Source organism: Pyxicephalus adspersus, chromosome 3, assembly GCF_032062135.1.
Source record: "Pyxicephalus adspersus chromosome 3, UCB_Pads_2.0, whole genome shotgun sequence".
Classification (NCBI taxonomy): domain Eukaryota; kingdom Metazoa; phylum Chordata; class Amphibia; order Anura; family Pyxicephalidae; genus Pyxicephalus; species Pyxicephalus adspersus.
In genome coordinates, this window is record NC_092860.1 from 87,585,682 (window position 1) to 87,610,353 (window position 24,672).

General features: G+C 35.2%; 1 protein-coding gene across 3 annotated transcripts in view; it reads left to right on the forward strand.

Moving 5' to 3' along the window:
• The window catches only part of BMPR1B (bone morphogenetic protein receptor type 1B), a 228,052-nt gene that overhangs the window by 82,293 nt on the left and 121,087 nt on the right, over window positions 1-24,672 (forward strand). The gene's annotated exons all lie outside the window — the stretch shown is intronic.

A 24,672-nucleotide genomic window follows, 5' to 3' on the forward strand; every position in this document is an offset into this window, starting at 1 on the left:
ATCACAGCACTGGGAATCTGTTGTCTAGTGGTGGTATTGTGACTAGTTAACTCTGTTGTTCGTTACTTGTAGTTAGTGCTTGACTTGGATTCACGTTATTGGATGACATGACTGAGGATAAAAACAAGTGAACTTCATTTTTTTTTTTTTATTATTTGGGTCAATTTTTACGTACACATAACCAAAACAAAAACAACCAATGGGGGGAATACAGTATAAGGGGAAAAAGAAGGGGAACACTCAAAATATCTTATTTGAAAACAAAAGATTTTGTAGATCAGCCAGAAATATTGGTTATATACCATGTTGAATATTTAAACGAATCGAGGATCGAACTTCTATCTGAGTCCACAAAGGCATAAGTCAAAACTTTATACCAATGCTGCAAAAAAATGAGTTATATAGTCATCTCCTTGTATTTTAGCATCTAGCATCTCTCTGTGAAACAAGACCTTCAGGGAAGATCCCATACCAGGTGTTTGGGATTGTATCCAGTTGTGCATAATTACTCGTTTGGCAGCCAAAAGACAGATACTAATCCATGTCCGTACTGAGTGAGGTATATTATCTGTGACTGTTCCATCCCAGGAGCCCAACAGCAATAGAGAAGGATTAGTTGGAAAGGTATGACCAGTTACATCAGATATTACCAAAAGTATTTGACGCCTAAAGGCAGTGATATTTGGACAAAACCAATGTGATAAAGAAGCACTGGTACAATCACACTTAGGACATTGTAAATGCCACATTCTAGTTTGTGGAACATTTGTGGAGGGCCGAAATACCTTTTAAGCCCTATGTAATATCATGAATTGGGATTCCCTCCATATCTCATTGACTATACTCTTCCTAACTGTGTGATAACCTTGTAAAGCACGTTCTACTATATCCTGATCTGGAAAATCTTTTTGACATATTTTCACATTAGAGACCGATAACGGCCTGGTAAAGACAGGCAACAGATATATTGGAGATATTCGGGGGAGATAGTGATAGAAGTTTATCGAAACCGCTGGGCTGAAATATTTCCACATAGTTGAGTACTAGTGACCTGAGGTAGGACATAAGCTGGTTGTAATACAGTGGATGAACTGCCCATTGTGGAATAACATATTTAATCTGCATAGTGAATTTCATTTAAAAAAATTGGTTTATGTTGTGTTCCTATTTATTATTTAGTATTTTATCATGGTGTCGTTGGAATTTTTTAAATAAAAACACAACTCATACTTACCAATATTTAAAAATAAACTTTATTTGTGTCCCCTAGAATTATACCCCGTGTCAGTCTTGTTGTCCAGTTATCTAAATCTATGGTAATCATGATGAACACCAAACAGCGATGTTAGCATGTCCCACTCACGTCATCAAGGTATACATTCCTTGCACTGTGGTAATAGCCAGAACTGTTCACTTTACTCAGGTTTCCCTGCACTGTTTTTGGCCAATGTAAAACGCTGATTAAAAGCTGAATAAAAGCCACTCAGTGCATGCAAGGTTACAAAGGTTTGTCCCAGCCAAATTCACCAATGTTCCCTGGGTCTTTCTCTTCTCAAATTGCAGCCAAAATGGTAAATTAAATTGAAAACATATAGGAAAGACTGGTAAGTGGGCTTTATACTGTATGTAATAGCATATGTTCTTTTTGCATATATTTCCATAATTGTATGCCTGTTTCCTACCTGCCCTAATATTAGGAGCTCTGTTCTGAGAGAGGAGTGGTAAAACCATTGCCAAGATAGCTTTCTCAACTTCCAGGGCAGGTATCACATAATATATAGTATATAGTACTTTATTTAACAACTGAACAAGAATTCTCTGAACAAGGTTTGTTTCATACACTATTTATAGGCACTATTTAAGGTTGAAATTCCAAGCTGTACACTCCCCCCCACACACACACAAAAGAAAATAAATGTACACCGCCGCCCTCTAGCTCTGTGTTTTTTAACCAAGGTTCATTGGATCCCCATGTTAAAAAGTTTGAAAAACTAGCTAATTCAAATACCTATCTAAATCCAATATCTTACAAAGGTTGCCCAGTCTTGCCTATCAGTCTTCTGATGTTTGTTAAGACATGTTATATGGCAAAAACAGGTAAGGCTGCCATTTACTGGACTGTGTTTGAAATTCTTGATACTGTTGGACATGAAGTGGTTATACAAGACAGAAATAGATCCTTGGGGTGTATTTCCATTTATTTCTGATTTAGCTTAATTTATCTATTCCAAAACCTTGGGAAAACGGATATAAAACACAAGTACCCTTGAAAAAAAACTAAAATAAAATGCACCATATACCATAGTTTTCTTTTAAAGTGTCCCAGTTGCTATATTAAATTGTTGAAACAAAATTGAACATTGCATACTTACCTTTACTACTACTTATGTTGCTGATTTTCACTCCAGTGCTGAGAAAAGTTCTTCTAGTCCAAAGGGAAACCTTTCCCTTTGCAAGGTGCCACAGATGTGGACATTCTGAAAATGTCCACATCTGTGGCACCTTGCAACTTTTACTGGTTCCCTCTGCTGACTTTCAAGTTACTACTTGATCATATAATAGGGAGGAGAGTCAGAATTATGATCCGGTGAGAGCTGCAGAGACTCAGGGGACCGAAACTTTCATTAGTGTCAGTCTGCGTTCAGACTTCTGCTCTGGAACAGAATTTAGAAGCATGACCAGAGAGGGGTTCTGCCTTCTTTTTCTTACACATACCTTCTTACAGATATTCCTTGTTTTAAACAATTTTAGGATCACTTTGATGAGAATCATGGTGCTTTTTTATCTGGAAAGACACTAGTCCATAGTGCATTAGTAGGTTAATGCTGACATTCAGAGATAATACAGAATGGAGTACACAGAATAGTTGTAATGCACAGTCTCAGTCGGTGTAATCAGCTAGACATATAAACTATGATTGTAATGCTGTAAGCAAGGTCTGTTTGGGTCTGTTGCTGAAGAAAAGAAGTGCTAATTCCCATTGTGGTGCCAAGTGCTTTGGAGTCTGATGTGGAAAATGTTTATAGTCCAATTTTTTATTGCAAACAATTGGAAGATCCCAGTGTATTAGTGTGAAAAGAGTGATGTGTGGAGCGCAGGTTGTTTATCCAATATAATCCTTTATATGGGTAATTTCCTATTGTTTAAAGTTGTACAGACACACATTCACTGCAAAACCAGCATTTCAATTTATTCCATTTATACATACCCAGTTGGCACATACACAACACTTTGAAACACTTTTGCACCTTGAGAAAGAAGGACATTTTGGGATGGAAAAGACATCTTTCACACTAAAAATGATTTTAACCTAAATTTATTCAGTAAACTTAGCTAAACTTATCAGATGTGGCCATAACAGGTAATCAAGTGACGAATGATCACATTTGTTATGTTATTAACCTTTAAAAAAGCACCAGCATCAACATTCCTAGATATGACCTACCAAGGAACCCTGGAATATTTTTGGAAACTAGCTGGTCAGTGGTTCGTAAGTTGATCATTAGTGAAATCTGGAGGGAGATGCATTAAAAAATATTGCATAGGGCATATTATGCATTTAATCTTAAGATCAAATCTTCTAGTTTCCAAATTTTTATTAGCATGCCCTAGCTTCCCTGGAACATGCATTGTGGTCATGTCCAAAAATCCAGTCTTTTTGGCTCCAAGTTTTTTCCTGTGCAAATCATTTAACAGGCCAAAGACATACCTTTCTACCTAAAGTGTTTTTTTTCCATGTACTACCCTCTTCTCTGCCAGTATCTAGCACCACCAGATCTTCATCTAAACTTGAAAATGTATGTTTTCTCACAGCAAAAAAATGTATTATGAAACAATGGCTGGACGCCATAGCTCCGTCTATGTTACAACTAACTCATCTATTACATTCTGTTATGACGATAGATAAAATAGAAGCTACTCGGCACCTTGATACACATCCTCAAAGTTTTTTGATACCTGGATGCCTTTTTTGAAAGACACATTCTCCTCTTCTCAATTAAATGGGCTTATTGATCTATTCCGTCATTCTACATGGTACAACTATAGAAATTTAAACAGTACCTAAAGTTTCAGAGGTTTCTTTTTTTTTTTTTTGTTTATAGCTAGCTCATGATTTTAGCTCTTTGTTAATGAGGCAGACATAGCATTTGTTTGGTTTGGTTTTGTTTAATTAGTAATTAGTTGCCCTTGTTCTACCGACTAGTTAGTGATCCCTTTCCTCCATCCCTGGTTAAATTAAAAAAAATGTTAGTGAAGAAACACATTCATATGCCTGGTAATATGATGGATGTTCCCATTTATCTAGTACAACTAATACCAATATTTTATGTTATCTGAATGTCCAGCACTTCTGTTATTAAGATTTTGTTATTTACCTTTAAAGTTTTTGTATCCTATTTTATTTGATGTTTTATTTCTATACAATAAAAATTATTATTGAAAAAAATAACGCATCAGCATATTATGCAGTGCTGTACATTACATTATGAGGCTTGGTACTGCCCCCCCCACACCTACACACACACACTCACTCACACTTACCCTTACCCTGCTGCCCTGGGTACTGACCAATATTATGGTAAATAAAGCATGCTTGTGGGGAACCAAATTGCAGTTTTTAAGCCATATTTACAAGGTTTACAGAAACATTTAAAGTTTTTTTTTTCCTTTTTTCATTTGTATTATGTTTGTATTCAAACTATTTTTTTTTTTGTTTGCATATCTTCTATATATCTAGGTCATTCTACAAATCCTTTTTCAACAATTACTCAATGTAAGATAGCAAAGGAAATTAAAACAGATTCCAGTATCAAATCTTATACTCACATTAAGCGCAAGGTTTTCTTCCATGACTCCTAGTATTGTAATACCTTGTTAAGCCCAGGATTACTCCTTAATTAAATTTCCTCCCAGTAGCTTTGATGGGACACATTTAGTCATGAAGGGAAGATGTAAACCAAATATACAAAAAACCTTTAGCAGAACTCCATTATGTTATGCCATTCCATTTCATCCTTTGCTAACTTCTGTATTTCTGCTACATCATTTGATGCAAGTGTTTCCTTTTTCGCATACACTTTTTTTTAATTTTTTTTTTACAAGACTCTTTCTTCACACCTGTTGTACTTGCCAGTTTCTGCAATACTCATTGAAGCATTTTGCATAGATTTTTTTTTTATTTCATTTTGTTTATCATTCTTGTATTCCTAAGAGAACATTGAGTTCTCTTCATTGGTTTGGCTTAAAAATGCTCACAAATCTTCCCATTAGGTTATGTGTAGGAAGTTCCATTAATTGTGTACTCGGTAAGGAATCATTTAACACACTCCATTTAGGCTACTTGGAGAGCACTGAACAAAGCAGATGTATGTTAATTGGCAACCTTTTTGTCTTTTTAACTTGTCACTGCAGACATTAGAACAGTACTTTTAGCACAATACATGAAAAATGAAGCATACCAGTTATGGCTAGTTAGTGCAGAGACCATGGAGTTTTCCATTTATTGCTACTGGATCGGCGTGATCTTTGTTTTAGCATTCATCTGTTTTTGGGAAATTAGTTTTGGAGAGTAAATCAGTAGCTAAGCACTGCTCCATGTTAGCCATTGATTGATGCAGCATGTTTGTTGTTCAAGTGATACCCTTTTGACTAAACTTTTTAGAATGCAAATTTTTGTGTTAGATTCTCACCAAACACATAAAGTTACTAAGAGAACCTTGAGTCCACTAGTGGCACTAACCTGCTTATGCCTTATTTTAACACTTGACTGTCCATGCTGTCAGCACATTCCTGATGGGGTGGGTGTAATTTAATAAATGACATAAAAATGAGAAATATGCAAGCGTGCAATAAAAAATGTAAACACAGAACTGTGTTTTAACCACCTAAGCGTTACACTGAGGTCTAGATTTCTGTACCAAAAGTGATCCACTGTTTTTCATGAATTTTTTTTTTAAATTGTAGACCTGTAACTTACAGAAATATGTCCGAACAGGGGTTCTAGTAGATAATATGAATATAAACACCCGACGAAGGCACCCGTCGCTGGAGAGATCGGCGGACGATGATCGATGGAGGACGACGCTGGATGAGCACAGGGGGACCAGGTAAGTAAGGATGTACAAAATCTCGGGCTTAACCATCCTTGCAGTTTTTTTTTGCCCGAGCGAAGGTCGGGCTTAACTGCAAGGAGGTTAAGCTCTTCAGTGTTGTTGTGCTCCTTGCCAAACTGTCTGTAAAAGGACGATTAACTACCAGTCAGTGTGAATTTGCAACCAGCAAGGAGTAGGGTTTCTTTTGTAAAATATTCTTATTACCTAATAGTATCACTTCTGACAACCACCAGTCAATCGGGATGTATCCTATTCATTATGTTTGTAATGGGCTTCTGTTGGCCTATTCTATTAGCCCATTATAAGGTTCACCTTTATAGGTTTGCAACAGATAAGAATAAAGACTTTTGCTTAGTCACTCTTTAAAACTTAGTTGCAGAGACATTCTTGGGATAACGGTTTGCCAAACATCCTATCTGAAATTCTGTAGAAAAATATTTAGGGTCCTATTTATAAAAAACTGTCAATTAGATCCCCACTTCTTTGTTTGCTTTTTTCATAAACTCCTTTCAAATTATATCAGGGCAATTGTTATTTTTTTTTATTTTACAATGACCATCAGTAGTTGATGACCTTGCCATGATTAACCTGCCTGTACGGTTTATAATCCCGCTATGGATAGAAGTCTGATTTTTCTATCTGTAGCAGTTTTTCAGTTGTTATTCTAGCAACAGAAAATTTTGATAATTTGAGTGTACTGATGATAACTTCAGTTCTTATTTAAAGCAAGCTGCCTGACAGTCTTTAAAAACAACCCATGATGAAATTGTTTTCATTATGTATTTTTGGACTACCGGCTCCAGGAGAAGTTGTAGCTATTTGATAGTATATTGCATTACTGTTTGTACTTCTGTATTAGATGGAGACACAGTGATTCATCACCCTTAATTCTGACATGATACAATAACAACACATGGTATAATTTGATTCTTCTCATCCAGAACAACAGCTCAATATCAACTTGGTTTCCTGACATAAAATAATCCTGTCATCAGAAAAGTTGAATTTAATTTTTTGCATGTGTTTTTTCAACTGTCTATAAATTCGGCTTCTAAGGATCAACTTTCAAAGTTGACTTAGAAAGAATATGATTCTTCTCTGCATATTTTTAGGACATTAGTTACAAACAGAGGACATATCCATTTGAAAAAGCAGAAGTTACTTCTACATGGGGGCATATTAAATATTCATGCTGCCTTCCGCATATATATTAGTACAATGTAAAAAAATTTTAAATAAATATATAATAATACAATGATGAAGTTTATGACCAATATACAGGACTTATCTCAGTCCAAAGGTGGAAAGACAAAATAAAATCAAGATCATAAAGACATCTTTTGTTATTCCAAATTCTATGAAACAGCATAGCAAGTCTAGCAGCAGTGACCACATTCTGCTAACTTCCATTTTTCAACAGCAGCATTGTGTTAGCTGTCACTGTCCACACAACAAAGTTTCCTTAAGGATAACCAACCAGATAACGGGACTTTAATAGGTTAAAGTTAAGCAATTCTCTTCATACATACATAAAAAAATAACCGATACAGCTTTATTCAAAATCACTTATTAAAATACAATACAGTATAAATAAAAACAGGAAAACAGGAGTACAGCACTGATAAAGATCTCCTTATGGAAAAATCTCTAAATGAAGTAATCCCGTACTTCTGTGCGTTTGGCGGAAACTAAGTCCGCTTCCTCAGGAAGAGGAGATCTACAATTACAACAACAATTGATATTATAATGTAGTCACATATTCAATCAATAGTTCACATTTTGATGTTTCAAGAAATCGCTTAAACATGAATAAATATTTGGTGAAAAATAGGTAGATAAGTTAAAATGGACTTGCATCTATATGCTGGGTGCTGGTGATCACCTGTAAGCTCTTCTCTCATAGATTGTTAAACAGCGCACAGCAGGAGTAAGGCAAAAGGTAGATAAGTATCCTCCCAATGCAACTTTTGTTGGTCATGATTTAGGAAAAGGAAGGTATATGTCCATTATTTAATAATAGTAAGTAAATAGTAAGTTTCCTTTTATTCATATACACTTTAACGTAATTCATTCAGCCCTATTTTTTATTTATAGATTAATTTTAGACATTAAGGAGTGATTTCCCACAATACTATGAATATTATAAGTGACTCCATCAGTAAACGATGGAGTAATTGATAAAAAAATGTGAATATTTAAACAACAAGAATCTGTAGCTGCCGACATTCTACGTGCTCCCAAAGGTTCACAAGAAAGTGACTTACCCTCCAGGTCGCCCTATTGTTTCTTGGATAGGGTGTATTTCCTCCGAAAGCAGCCAGCTTCTTCACGATTACTTAAGACCGTTTGTCTATGGGTTAGTTTCCTACTTGAAAGACACTGCAGATCTTCTAAGAGCATTGGATGAGTTAGCATTACCTGAAAATACTTTTAGTGGCAATTGATATTGAGGCATTGTACTCCAACCTGTATCTGGGGGGATGGGAAAGTAAGCTCCTCTCAAATGAGGCCTTGTCGATGTACTTCCGCCACATCTTATTCTGGAGAAGGTACATCGATGACGTTCTCGTCATCTGGCAGGGCCCTGAAGATCTCCTATTGGAATTCTTTAATAAGATGAAAATAATACCTACAATTTAAATTTTACCATACAATCAAGTGCATCTTCCGTTCCATTTCTGGATATGCAAATCCAGATAAATATGGATTTAACAATTTCATTGAATCTATACTGTAAGCCAACAGCTGGCAGTACAATATTGTCAGCTTCAAGTGCACATCCGAGACCATTAAAAACTTTTCCTTTCCTGTAGTATTTGAGAATAAATAGGACAGAGGGTATAAAATAACTACTTTGAAAAAAAGCTTATCAGAGAGTTAAGAGAATGGAAAGATCTCAGATTCTTTTTACATCAAATACCAATCATAAAAGTACACAAAGAGTGAGAATCATTACAATATTTTCCCAACAACATAGTTACTTAAGGAACATATGTAGTCAATTCTGGACAACCTTACTATCTGACCCAAAAGTTAAAAAAACATTTGAGTCCATATCCACAGATGACTTTTAGAAAAATGCCATCCCTCAGAGACAAACTTGTTCACAGCCACTTTAAAACAAAGAAAGAAGAGGGACCTAAAAAAGATAGAGGCGTGTATGCTTGTGGCAATTGTACACAATGTAAGTGGATCCATAATGCCAAAGACAATAGCTTTGTTCCCAATCTCAGACAAAAAGTAAATTGTAAATCCAAAGGCATTTTCTATCTAGCATTTTGCAGTTGAAAGTGCTATTACTTAGGAAAAACTAGACTAGAATTCAGAAAAAGGATTTATGAGCATGTCTATGCCATCATTAATGGAAAAATAACAACTCCATTAAGTTTACTTATGGCCACCTATCACAACTTTAATAAAAATGAAGTGAAATTTACAGCTTTGGAACAAGTTCTACCTGATCCAAGAGGAGGAAATTGGGATAAAATTCTTCTGCAAAAATAAGCTAGGTGTATCTTTAATTTAAATGTCATGAAACTTCCAGGTCTCAATGAAACTTTAAGTTTTAAACCATTTTTATAACAGAAATAGAGAAACTAAGTCAATTTAAAGAAAGTCCTTCTCCTTTTAACGTTAATATTTTATTACATTTAATCTCTTTTTCCCTCCTCTGTGTGGTTCGAAACAAGAATAGAATGAAACTAGTATGAGAATAGACAATTTATTGTTATAGAAAAGGGATGAGAATTAGTAACATTGGGTACTTCTCTCCTTTTTTTCAGAATTTTGCTGTGTTAACTATGTGGGTATATAATTTTGCTTGTGGAATTGCTTATATTCTATGCTATAACTAATGGTATGCCATCTAGCCTAGCCTAGCGTAATATAAAATTTTGAAAATCATTAACCTGTCAATCCAAGAGTAATACAATGTTTATAAGTCACTAACTTAATCCATGAAAAGTTGTTTTTTGCATGTATGTTTATTTTAGAATGCATGTACATATATGTGCATATATATGACAATTCTTGAATGTAACCCATATTCCCACAGAGATAATAATTTATTGCGTTATCTGTTGAGTTTTTGTTCCTGGGTGCTTGGTGTCCTTGGGCTTCTTCTTGCGGTGTGGGGGGGCACCAGCCCAGTCCGATTTATTTGTCCAGTGGAGATTTTAAACTCGGAATAAGGGAGGAGGTGGTGCCTTTTAAAGGTGACACCTACTGCCTTTCTTAGTGATGGGCACTCCTTGCGCTGCCACTGTTTCTTCTTCACTGCACAGGCAGTGGATTTGAAATTTCTCCATCACTGTATCAAAAAGTAAGTCCTAGGGACATTATAGGTTATGGCATATCAATGTTAGTAGCAAGTTTTTCTTCATTATAATATTCTCCTAAAGTAACTTTGGGAGCTGCATTTTAAAAGGGAAGAAACGTTTTCTCCCCCAAATTTTGGTGAGTGCATTCATTTACTACAATGCCCTTTCTTCACATCCCTTCTTCTCCCTTTGTGAATAAATGAAAAATGTGGACAGTTGGTATTACACCCCTCCCCCTGTTGGTGGGTTATGATAGTAGGGTCATGCACTGTATGGTTGGGATTTATTAGGATAAACTAATCTACAATTATTATGAGTTTTAATAATATTTATTGTAAAGTGGGTATGGTGAAATATTTATCAATCCATGAATTGTGCAAATCGAGGGCAATTATGGTGAGCGTTAGTTATGTTGATCAGCTAAGTGCATGGGAATCATGGAAATTCACATATAATACTCGATATAATAGTATCGTGGGAAATCACTCAATGTCTAAATTAATCTATAAATGAAAAATAAGCGTGAATGAATTATGAATGAATTAATAAAATGTATATGAATAAAAGTAACTCATGAATAAATTTACTATTATTAAATAATGGACATATACCCTCCTTTTCCTATATCATAACCATTGGGAAAGTTCCATTGGGAGGATACTTATCTACCGTATGGATCTAAGTCCATTTTCACTCATCTGTTTATTTTTGACCAATTACACTTGGGAACAATTTGGAACAAGTTTTTTGTTGACTTCAATTTTTAAGCTTATTTGCACTAAAATAGGTATGCTGATTCTGAAAGTGCAGTTAGTTTTCTCAGGTTTTTTCTCTACGGGTTATATTAATGCGATTACTTTAGTGTGGATTTGTATAGGCTATTCATTTACACGCAAGACAGTGTGGTCAGAGGTTGTGCACTGCTCTACATAGTAAATAAGCAAAATTTTTTCTACTTAAACACGTATTTCCTTTCTTTCAGATCATGTCTGGCTCTGCTGTTTCTCGTTGTAAGTGCCTTAACAACCCTGATTCATTTTGTTATATCTGTGGCAGTTTCACCATTCCCAGTCAAAAGGCGAACATCAGCACATTTGTAGAGCAAGCCTATTTGGCATATTTCAAAGTTTAACTTGGTGATCAAGATAAGTCCTGGGCCCTTCATATGGTATGCAAACAGTGGCCCTGATTCATCAATGAAATCCGCGCTCGCTGTTCGCGTGTACTTTCACGATTCCAGCGAGCCGGTTTCCCGCGGTCCGGAGTCGAGTGCGCTCGTACACTCGCCCCCTCACTGCCAGCCGGATTCCTGCCTTGATAATAATGAGCAATAGGGGTCGCAAATCTGCCAATTAAGGCTATTAGATTTCAGCTGCGCGATTAAGGAGGATCTGTTAAGCTGTCACTGGTGAGATCATAGCAATTAATTAGCGCACACCTGCTCTCTGTTCTGTGCGTATCTACAGTCCTTTATAGGTCAATTAGAATCTTTAATGCTTCATCTTCTTTTGGGTAAGTGATACTTTTTTAGGTTATATTGTACTCATTCACAAGTACAAGGGGGGTGGGGGTGTCATCAAGTGCTTGGATGTTATGCATTGATGTGACTTTGTAATCCTCATTATTGTTAGTTTCATCTGTTGCTGCAATGTTTTTGTGCCTGGTCTGTAATGCCAGTTTGGGTAGTTTATCAATTGTTCAGCAATGGATAACAAACAAAACAACAGCCCCTCAAAGAAAAGAAAAAGACAAAAGGAAAAAGTAACTTAAAACACACCCTTATATATTCTCAAACTTAAGCGCACAGGTGATAGAAATTCACTTTCAATTAGCACTTGCGCAGTCTGTAAAAATTGGCTGTTTGTTTTTTTTTTTGCACTTGGACATGTCATTATCATTGATCAATATGATCCTTTAGATAGGTACACCAGTAAACAGATCTTCTAATAGTTAAAAAAATAAAGTTGAGTTGGGGAGGATTTAATGTTAAAAGTTTTTTCTATATATATGTTTGTGTATATTGCTATATATATATATATATATATATATATATACTACAATAACTATAAATATATATATATATATATACACATATACAAACAAAAGAACGTGTGTGCTTGTGACTTTTGTGAGAAAATCTGGTCCGATGGCTTCGCGCGCGGTCAGTCGCAAGATAGTCGGATTTACCCGCGAGTGGCTTCTCCGATCAGGCATCGGAAGCTTTTTTTATATAGGCGCCTATGTAGAGGAGTTGAACTTGGTTAACTCTTGCATAACAGAAAAGAAATTAGTGATTTTAAAATATGCTTTTTTTTTTAGCGCACATACATGTTTTAAACATTTGAACAGCACAAATATTTTTTTTTTAGGGCTCAGGGTATTATGTGTGCCATTAGAAAGAATGATTTTTTAGGGGAACAGTGACTTTTAATGCAAGCTCGCCAGTGTAAAGCTGCTATAGATGCGCGCTCCGGCCGCGAGCTCATTCAGTTGCTGAATTGCGCGACGGCTTACGATTTCAGATCGCGAATACGAATACGCGAGCGAGCTTCCGATTTAGCTTGATGAATCAGGGCCAGTGTATCAAGGGTTTATGGATGTGGACAAAGGGAACACGTGATGATGCCATTTGGTATACCTATGGTTTAGCCACAGCCAGGATATCATTTCAGTGACTGTTACTTTTGTATAGGGAAAACTTCAGATATAACAAGAAAAATAAATATAACATAGAGTATCCTAGTACCATCGGCTATACGCCCAGTGGCTCATTCAAATGAAATCCCAGTGCCAGATTTCGTTACACTACCCTCTCTTGAAGATCATGATTATGGTGATGAACTAGGTGACAACAATGATAAAGAGTTTGAAATTTAAGAGGACTTGTAAGAGATATGATCAGCAAGAGTTGAGTGATTTGGCACGTGATTTGAGACTATCGAAGAAGGCTTCAGAACTCCTAGCATCAAGACTGTGAGAAAAATTTACTTGAAAAGGTATCATTCTTTCGAACCAGAGAAATTTAATTTCTGCAGTACTTTAGAACTGACAGTGGCTTTGTGAATTGCCATATACCTGGTTTAATGGAGGAATTGGGAATTCCAATCTATAACTCAACTGATTGGCGACTATTCATCGCTTAAAGTGTGCCTTCCTTCACAATGGCAATATATTTCGGTCAGTCCCAATCAGCCATTCAGTTTCTCTTTGTGAAGAATATGCAGACATAGAGAGAGTTGTTGCAATATCACCAACAAGGTCTGTGTTGACCTTAAAATGTTATGCTTCTTTCTTGGTCAGCAACGCAGATACACCAAGTATCCCTGTTATCTGTGCATGTGGGACAGCAGAGCTTGTGAAAGGCATTGGGTGGAAAGGAATTGGCCTCCAAATATCTGCCCTAAAACCAGGTGATCCAAACATTCTACATGATCCACTTGTTGATAGAATGATTATTATATTCCCACCTCTGCACATGAAACTAGGTCTGATGAAGCAATTCATAAAAGCTTTTCCAACTGAAGGAGACTGTTTCGTAGCTCATTTTAGCATTTCCTAGCCTGTCATTTGAAAAAATAAAGGCCATTCATCAGGAGAATATCAGAAGACAAAAAGAAAGCTTGGTTATCATTAAAAGCCATTTTCAAGGACTTGACAAAAGTTGAAAGCTACAAAATCCTTGGTTGCAGTATGAGCATCAAGGTGCATTTTCTGCATAGCCATCTTTCTAATTTCCCAGAAAACTTGGTGAAGTCAGTGAGCAAGGTGAACGATTCCACCAAGATTTGAAGGTCATGGAAGGACGGTATCAGGGTAGATGGGATGTACATATGATGGCTGACTATTGTTGGAGCATCCGGCAGGATTGTCCCAACACTGAACACTCCAGGAAAAGCTATAAGCGTAAATTTTTACCTTAACCGCTTACCTAATTCATTTTCAAATGTTTTACTGTAAAAAAAAATTCATAGAATAATATTAAATCCTTTGTATGAACAAATTAAATTTAAATAAACAGTACATTCAATTTATTATTTAATTTTTTTTTTCATTGAATGTAAAATTTGTATGTTTTTTGACAAAAATGGAGGGTACTCTGTATCGTAAAAACTGGATGTGATGGGGTAATTTCTGGATTTGCCACCCAAAAATTAGTAAAAAACAAGTGCAGGATCTAACAAAAAGTACGTTCTTCAGTGTTATTTAATCATGTTTAGGCGATTTCTTGAAACATCAAAATGTGAACTATTTATTGAATATGTGGATAGATTACATCATTTGTTGTCATTGTAGACCTCCTTTTCCTGAGGAAGCGGACTTTAACTTTGACCTTTAAAGTCCCGTTATCTGGTTGGTTATCCCTAAGGAAACCTTGTTGTGTGTACATATTCTAAATTGGATGTGTTCAAGATTTATACAGTCTTGAAAGGGTGCAAAACACCATTGTATATTCACTGTCATTTTTCAAAAAATTAAAAAAAGAAAATGTTAAAATGTTTTGAAATTCATTTTATTGGAATAGTGAACAGAAGGCTTATCACCTGTGTAAGTTTTTCTTTGCTGTTTGTGGCCTTCCTGAAATTCATTTTCCCTTTTTATCCCATTGACCATGAGTACCAAGACTAAAATGGGGGCAAAGCCTAAAATTTTGAAATATTACAAATATTATTAGAATAAAGGGAAAGTCTTCCAGTGCAGATGCTTGTTCTGATGACTATTGTCATGGTTTTCTTTACTGTAGAAAGATTTGTTCTCACGCCCAGGTGAGTCCGGAAAAATTATTTTCCCCGGCCTCTTGCGTCTCTCAAATATTGCCTCTATCGGTTAAAATTAGCTCTGCCTCCTGGACTTTTTTTTCTATTCCCATCCTATCTCACATACGTACATTGACTGTGCCACTTTCATCGTGAAGCTGGGTGATCCGGCAAACCTGGAATGGATTTCTTGGAAAGCGTTAATGTCATGCCTAATGAGACACAGATAACACAATATCATACCGAAAACAACTTGAGAGGGGTTTTACCTTTTCTTTCAACAAATACCTTTTCCTTACATCAAATACAGAAAATGTGTGGTTTATATATACTTTATTATTATTTTTACTTTTTTAGTTTCTGTGCTCAGCTGTTTTGGTGGTATTGTGTTGTTTAGACTAAAGAAAAGATACTGCCATATCAGTGTGTTTAAATCATGTAATTGGTAATATTCCATTGCATGCAAAAATGTGCTTTTGAGCACACGAACATGGACAAAATCGTTTTGCTCATGGGGAAAAACAATTAGGGACAAAACTGCCAAGAAATGAAATATTCTGTAGCCTTAACAATGTGTTATTAATAGGTCTCAGTGTATTTCGTTTTTATTTCCGGAAAAATTTTTCACCTCCAGCTGGCTCACAATTATTTCCAAAATTGCTAAATGACAAAATTCAGTCATAGGAATATTAGGCAATATTTTCAGATGAAATGTGAAAGGAATTCATGGTTGGTACGTTGAAAATACTGTGACAAGAGAAATGATTATAGCTGTAAGTAGCGAAAAATGAATTGTGCCAAGGCAAGTGTTTTCTATGGCTCAAGACACCACTAAGCACCAATAGTTTTTTAGTATTATTTTACATTCAGTTAAAAAAAACAAAATAAAAAAAACCTGGTAATCCAAGGGCAGAATGGTGGGTTTATGGTGCATCTCGGGTGCAGGAACCAAGGTCTGAATACAGGCCACTTAGGCACATTGACCTTACATTCAATGGTGCCTAAATTGTTCCATTGCCAAGGTTACTTGGCAGAGAATTCCTATCCCTGACCACCAATGTAAACGGGGACCACTGACTACCAATGAAAGGGGCAACTGGGAGCAATACAAAGGTACCACACTGACACCTGTGTAAAAAGGCACCCCATCACTGGCTGCAAATATTCTTGGCACCACTAATAGGCAACATAAAGCACTACCACCATTATCACTCAAAAATTTGGTATACTTTTCCATTGATGATCAGTGTAAATTGACCCATCCTCATTTACCAGCAATGAAAGGGGGTTCTTCTCCACTGAGCACTACTGTAAGAGGGGCTTTTTTATTGACTAAAATTGTTGGGGGTCACTGACCACCATTAAATGAACAATTCTTCTTTGGCTGTAATAATTATTCATTTAAAATCATAATAATTAATGAACCTAGAGTGAAGTATAAAAAAGGGGATTGAAAAATGAGATACCCTGTGTGGTAAATACATTAGGTAGGGTATTGCCAGGTTTCTTTTTTTCTTTATAATTATGTAGTAATGTATGAATATAAATATATAGTGTTTTTCACTTTCTTTTTTCAGTGTGTTAGTAGTATTCGGATGTAAAGAAAACATCTTTTTACTGCATTGTACTGTTCTCAGTAACAATCTATTGAAAAGAAAGAAAACATATTTTATTACAGCAAGTGAGATATCTGTCCACCAAAGCATAAATAATGTGCCATCATGGGATGTTTTTGTCTGATGGAAAGAATGCATGTATGCAGTGCAAGTACATTTCCTACCTAAAGCAAAACCAAATGCTACAAATAAAATGTTGTGACAAGACTTTTTTGCAGAAAGGTCAGACTTGGGGTCATACAAGAAGACATTCTTGCAACTATAGTGATTGAAAGAGAGGGTTCAGCAAACTTTTATAAATTAAAAGAAAAATGTAGAAATATAGTTTTATAGCAGAATTTCTATGTTTAAATTAAAGGTACATTTAACTTGCAGGAAGCCTGCACAGGGGGTGGCATCAGGAGGAAATTGATTGACAGAGTAGATCAAATACAATAGTCACATTTGTACTTTTTAAGCGTTTACAAAGGTAGAGATGCCTGGAGGGGAACACCTGATCCTTTTCACATAATAGTAAGTATATAGAAGTATATAAATGGGCTTGATTTAATATCAAATCCAGTATTTAGATTTCAAGTAGGCAGTAACTTAGAGGATCTAAACCCGAAACTTGCGCTCCCATTCATTCTGACCACCTAGGCGCTCAAGAATTAGGGAGCGGTGCTGCACCCTTTTTTTTAAAAAAAGGTGTTGCACTTAAGTAAAATTCTGTGTTTGTTTGTTTTTTTTAACATCAAAGGGGTTGTCCACCCTTTTATGTAAAGTGAAAATTGTGAGTTTAGGTACGCTTTAAGTAGAAGCCTTCAAATAGCAGAAGGCAAAAAATACAGACAGGGCATGCTTGCAATAAGTAATGTTTGTATAAAAAGGAATACCGAAAAAAGCAGCAGTAAAATATATAAACTGTATAAATAAATATACAAAAAACAATTACCACAAGCAAGGAAAGTACAAATTCCATAATGAAAAGTATAGTTAGACATTTATAGAATTAACTAAGAGCCAGGCTGGTAATTTACCCATTTAATTTTTATTTTTTTCTCTTTCAGTTTTTGTGTTGCTGTTCTCATTCATATTTCTTTTTTTGGCTTAGATATCCCATTGTATTTTTAGATTGGTTGCCCTGTGCCTGTTGTAAATAAATGGGAGCCTTGTAGACATTTTAACATGTTATCTTGTTGATTTGTCTCTGCTACAGGAACATTGAAAAATTATTTTATTATTTGTAATAATTGTAACAATTTGTTCTATTTGAAAAAAAAAATACAAGATGGACTGTTTGTTAATCCTGAAAATGCAGCCATCTATAAATTGTTTATGTGGAATGAAAACCTCAATTGCATTACCTTTACAATTACCCTTATGGGATACCACAACAACGGTTTGTTAGCAAGGGGTTAATCTCATGCTACTGAGCAATTAAACATATCTAATATAGCTTAGAGCTAATAATGCATTTAATGTGAGTGTTAGCAATAAATAGGTGTGTAATTTTCCCGTCATGTCTCAAGAGACCTGCATTTTATACTGTTACAGAACAAAGACCCCATAGAAACATGTAAGCGATATTGTGTTGAATGTCCAATATTGTAATGCTGAAGATTAGTATATTACAGAGCAGACTGTAATGAGCTTGTAACAGGACATAAAACAACTTTAAGGCTTTCTTTGCCATACTCACCATTGCTATAACACTAGCCATTCCTCATGAGATCAATGGTGGGAATTGTAAATGAAATAAGATTTAACACTGGTAGACTGTGAACTAAGTTGGTTAATCCATATTATACAGGAGTTAAGATCTGTTGGAACAGAAGCTCCTTTATTAGTATGCTAGTAGTAGTAGACTTTTTTTTTTTTTTTAGTGCCTTCATGGAAATGCAATTGCAATTTTGTGATTTAATTGTGTGTGTATATGTGTGTATACATACATTTATAATTAAGATATACATCACTCCTTACCTTCTAAAAGTTCAATGTATTAGTATAATAAAAAAGAACCTCACTACAGTAAAACATATGTACAAGTAGTACATGCATGCCTAGGAATACATTAAGAATGGATTAATTATTACAGATCTGCAACAATGTATTTTTTATTCAATATGTCCTTGGTATTCAACTTTTTTCTCCTGCCCCGGTGTGCCTCCATAGTGTTGTCTTATTTTGTACTCACCCTAAAACATCACAGTGGATCAATTTGCTACAATATTATTTCCCATAAATCTCTGTGTATTCAGATCTCATTGGTGTGCACTTCTGGAAACAAAACAGTTCACTTTTTTTACTACTGCATCAGTCAGAGAGAAATCTGTGCTACACTGCAGCCTCTATACCACAAGCCTGCATTTTATGAATGCACATAAAATGTATTGGTGTCCAACTGTGACATGTTTATGACTGTGTATAGCACTACATAATATGTTGGCATCATATATATACAAAATATAATAATATTATCTGCTCTTCACTACTAATAGGGTTGTTATATTGTAGTGAATTAGGTCTTATGATACCAAAACTCTTCCACAATCTGTAGTTTTACATTGGCCATGGAGAAGTTGTTTAGTTGCAGGATGCGGTACATTTTCCAATTTATATTGTCAACATATGATCTTTGTGAACATCTGGAATTTCATCTTGCACTCTAGTCATTCTTCTATTTTCCATTTTCCTATGCTAAGATTTGGTCTGCTAACTGCAAGCTTCATAATAACTGCAATTAAGTGTAAAATTTCCTTCTACTCTCTCGCAATTCTTAGTTATCAACGATGCCTAGAAAATGATGGTAACTATTGTTCTGTCTAAAACAGTTGATTCTAGTCTAGACTCTCATTGTTTGTGAATCATGAAACCAAGTAACCAGATTGGTGTAACTGTTATGAAGTGGAAGTTAGCAGTCATCGGGTGTTGTAATGTTTTATAGCTAGCGCCAAAGCCAACTTTACCCATCAGAGACACTTTCAGACAAGATGCGGCAGTATTTCCTGCTTGACTCGTTTCCCTCCTTTTTCTCCAAAATATAATTTGTATATAAAAAAGAGGAAACTGACCATTCATTTTCCACGTTTATGTTTTAAAATGTTCCTGAAAATGTTTCACTCATATTCATTTTTGAGTGTTGTTCTTGCGATTGTCAATAAATAGACAATTAGGCGTAAGTAACACAAAGCTTTGAACAATCGCGTTTCCATTCAGTTTGCCAAAAGCTGTCAATAAATATTGTATGCAAAAGTGCTTTGCGCTGTAATATTTTCCACCACCTAGCACCATCTGCCCACATGCCTCATATAAAGGATTTCAGCTGTCTTTTGGCAAAATAATACATATTTAAGGCTTCTAACAATAGTAAAAATGAAAAATGTTCTGCAATAAATAAAAATCATGCAACTGTTTTTAAATTACAAAATATTTTTACAAGAACACTTACTAACTTGGAAATCCTATTTTAGTTAAATGAGATATTTTGATTTTATTTTTTGCAAACTATGTTTGCATTTTTGTGTAGGAAACCATTGGTGGACTATAGGACAGTCTAATACCCTGTTTCCCTGGGCTATAAAATACTCCCATTTTAAACAAGCCTTTACAGTTTATCCAGTAAAATGGTTTCAGGCATTGTTGGCCTGTCTTGCAGCTCGTTTAAAAAGAAGTGCAATTCCCATATTAGTTTTTTTGTTAATGTTTGACCCAAAATTTACATGAGGTTCAGTCAGTATTCACATATTTTTTATGTAGGGTTGAATGAATAAAAAAATAGGTATAAACATTAAAAAACGCTTCTGTTTGTTGGGACAGTCTAGATGGGCAATACCCTCAAAATACATATTAAGAAATATTTTATTATTGACCAACTGTGCTGTATGCACATTGAAATGCAAGTGGGCCCTTTAATGGCCTAAAGCACAAAGTCTAAGTATACACCACCAGATTTCCATCTTAGTATCCAGAAAGTGGAGATTGACTTTAATAGTTGATGTAACGGGTTGTTCTATTTATGTATGTATGTATGTATGACAGCTGACCAGGTATTGGATTTAGAGTATGACATAAGTTCAGCAGGCAGATTCAAGCAGGTCGAAGGTCAGGCCAGGCAACAAGCAAGAGTAATGAACCCAATTCTCAGGTAAGGGGTTTCAGTCTAAGCACACTAAATGGTATTGAAGATTGATTGACAGGCTAGAGGTAGTTGCTCTGTGTAGCTGCTATATTAATTCGTAGGGGAAATTCAGCTATAGTAATACTTTTAAGTTCTATTGAACTGAGTCACAAGGCATTAGAACTCTATCAATTTTCACTTTCAAATTATTATGGATCTATAATTTAGACTGTATATATAAGCTGGCTGACTGGGACGTTTAGCTCAAGAAAATCCCCATTGTTCATTAACAGGGAATACATTTTGGGGACTTAATAAAATAAAAATAAAGAAAATTCCCCTTTAAAACATGTTATCACAAATGTCCATTAGCTACACTTTTTACTGATATTATGTAGGGTGCATTCCTGTTAGATTAGAAAGTTCAGACATGTCCATGATTTACCTAACTTTGTGCATGCTGGTGGTCCTCCCTGCTGCTGAATACTGTGGCCAGACTCCCATAAAAAAATGACTAATAGTGCATAGTATGCTCAGTGCTGTGCATAAACCAGGACACTAGAAATTGTTGAATTGTTGTGTTGAACCACATCAGTGTGGTTGAGGAGCATGGGACAAGGATCATCTACTAGTTGTGGCTGCTAACAAGAAAAAATGTTTCTTTGCCTATTAATATTATTATTAAACAGGAATTATATAGCGGCAACATCTTACGCAGCTGTAAATTAAATAGGGGTTGCAAATGACAGACGAATACAGACAGTGATACAGGAGGAGAAGACCCTGCCCGGAAGAGCTTACAATCTAGTGGATATACTCCAGGCAAAGTGCAGATAGTCATCAAGCTAAGCAGTCTTAAAGAACTGTGTCATAAACCAGTTTAGGATTACTAGTGATGATGTAATATTGGATGCATTGCAAGAATATATGCAAGAAGACCAGGTGTCTAATGGATCAGTGCCAATTGTTAAGATTTGATTTAAAAATGTTTTATGTTAATGCACTTCTTTTGTTTTTTATAATTTCCTTAAGAGATGCTTGGAGCAATCCAGTCTTGCATTCAAAGGACTAACAAAAAAAGGGTTGTCAATGTTACATTTTACACTATAAAAATTGTTTACTTTAGCAGAGGATTTTAGAAAGGGGAGCTATGGATGTATGAATGTACAAATTTGGTTTGATTGCTCTGAACAATACTAGTCAGTGTTCTAGTAACTATATATTCTCATACTAAACTCAATTACCTGAACTGTATACACTGTTTATTAGAAAGGCACTGGTTCTGATATTTAAAATACCATCTTACATTTGTATGAAATACTGAAAGTGTTTGAAGTCTTTACGTAATTGTAAACCAGAGCGGTCGATCTAGCTTCATGAAGTTGTTGTAAAAGGTTAACACATTTAGTCTGATTTATTTTTTCTATCTACAGTTTAATCTTGTGTGGGATTTTCCCTATGATGTACTGTCGGAGTAGTGAGCAGCTCCTGGCTGCTAAATTTCAGAAACAAAATATATTGTGATAACTATTTGATTTGGCTCTTTATAGTAACAAAGAATGTCCTACAGCTACAACAATCTGTTCATCATTTGTGGTTTGTCAATTTAGAGAACGTGCCATGCTGTACGTGGAATGGTGTGCTTGACTAAAAATGATCAAAATGTCTGCCAAAACATTCTACATATAGTAGTGGGCTGGATGTGTCACATAGGTCAACATTCTGCATTGTAGCATTTAGGACTTGGTTTTCATTTCAACCATATTGTTTTAATTTACTAACGAGACAAACCTCTGTTGTAGTTATGTGCAAGCAAGGCTTGGTGAAAGGTGCTAAAGATCAGAAGTTTCAACTTTATAAATATCCAAAAGTGGGTACCTAATGTACCCATTAAAACACTTTAATGAGCACTTTGTGCATTGACCCTTTGTGCTTATGAAGGATTCACCTACACTTTATTTCCTCTCTCCTCCATATAAGTCTCATAAATATGCACTTGGAGATACTGTTGCATATGCATATAAGAAAACACACAAATACAATACATATACCAAGACAGACAGATTCTTATTATGGACATCCTATACACATAGACTGTATTTCCAGATGTTTAAAAAATGCAGTGTGTTCAGCTCTGTAGACAGGTGTTTACAAGTGGGAATATTTTGATTGCTTATCCAGATGGGTGTGCAGAGCTGGAGGGGACATTTAGGTGAAACTGAAGACAGCTCATGCCAAAGAGTCTTGTTATTTTTCTTTCTTTTTACTTGTGATAACAATATCCTTGGCATTGGTTATCCTAAACTATTTTTATATTAAAGTGATTGAAGGATCCCAGCAGAATCAACATGGCCTGTCCAGATGTCTGGGAATTAATTTTACCTGCCTATTAACCCCTGTGCTTTACAAAAGATTATGCTGTTTGTGCTCACAGCTAAATAGATGACAAACTTTTTTCACTTAACCAATTTTAAGTTTTAAATTGTGCTTGTTTTTTTTTTTTTTTTTTTATGCACATTGCATTTTGGCAATTTGTAGCATATTTGAACATGCAAACCTTAATTCTTCATTCAACAAAGCATATAAATAAGGGTGATATGCTTGAAGAAATGATACATTAGAATAAGGAAAACTATGTATTCAGATTCATGTAATTAGAATCAGGTGTTCCAGATTAGGTACCAATAGTAAGAACTTCCTTAGGGGTTATGTAAGGTAGAACCTTAGTCCTATTTAAACTTCAGATATCTAGTGCGTTGTCTTTGTTATTGACATGTGTGGTATTATCAGGCAAATTTAGTTGTTAAAGTTTTTAGGATGTTGTGGATGCCTATGAGTCTGGCAAAGGATTTTAAAAGGTTTACCCAAATATTTTGAACTCAATAATTTTACTGTGCAGTAAATATTCCACAAATTGTGAACATTTCAAATTACTTTTAGTTTGTCCAAGACTGGCTGGCCCAGGAAATTCAGACCTAAACCGGACTGTATATTGGTGAAATATAAGAACCCCAGGAATATATCTGCAGGTAACTTTTCAAATAGTGTCAAAGCTAATTTACAATTACAAAGGAAATAGTGGAAATTAAATTTGCTCGGGAGGTTTGCCAGGAACAAGCCTTTAGTATCCACAAAGAACATTAAACAATAAACATAAGAGCACAATATATATTTATATATATATATATATATATATATATATATATAAATATATAAAGGTGGGTCGAGGTTTCTTTTCAAGTAGGTTCCTAAAGCATCTAAGGATTGGTAAGATTGAGCAAAAAAAATGCTATCTGTAGGGTGAACTGCCCTCACCATTTCCAAAATCCTAATTATTACACTAATTTGGATTATTATTATGATACACAGAAAATCCAAATTTTTAAAGTCAATTAAAGTGGGATAATGTTCATATATATTCTAATTTATTTCCAGTGTTTATATAGTGTAGCTCTTTTTATGGTGAACATGAACCATTTACATTAATCACTTCCCCTCAAAGAAGCTCAACGCTTGATCGTGCACATGAAACACTGAGCCTGATTTATCAAAGCTTTCCAAGACTGGAGAAGATAGACTATCATGTGAGAACTTGGGTGATCCAGCAAACCCAAAATGGATTTCTTAAAATTATTTTATTATTATTAAACAGGGATTATTTAGCGCCAACATATTACTCAGCGCTGTACATTAAATAGGGATTGCAAATGACAGACTAATACAGACAGTGATACAGGAGGAGAGGACCCTGCCCCGAAGAGCTTACAATCT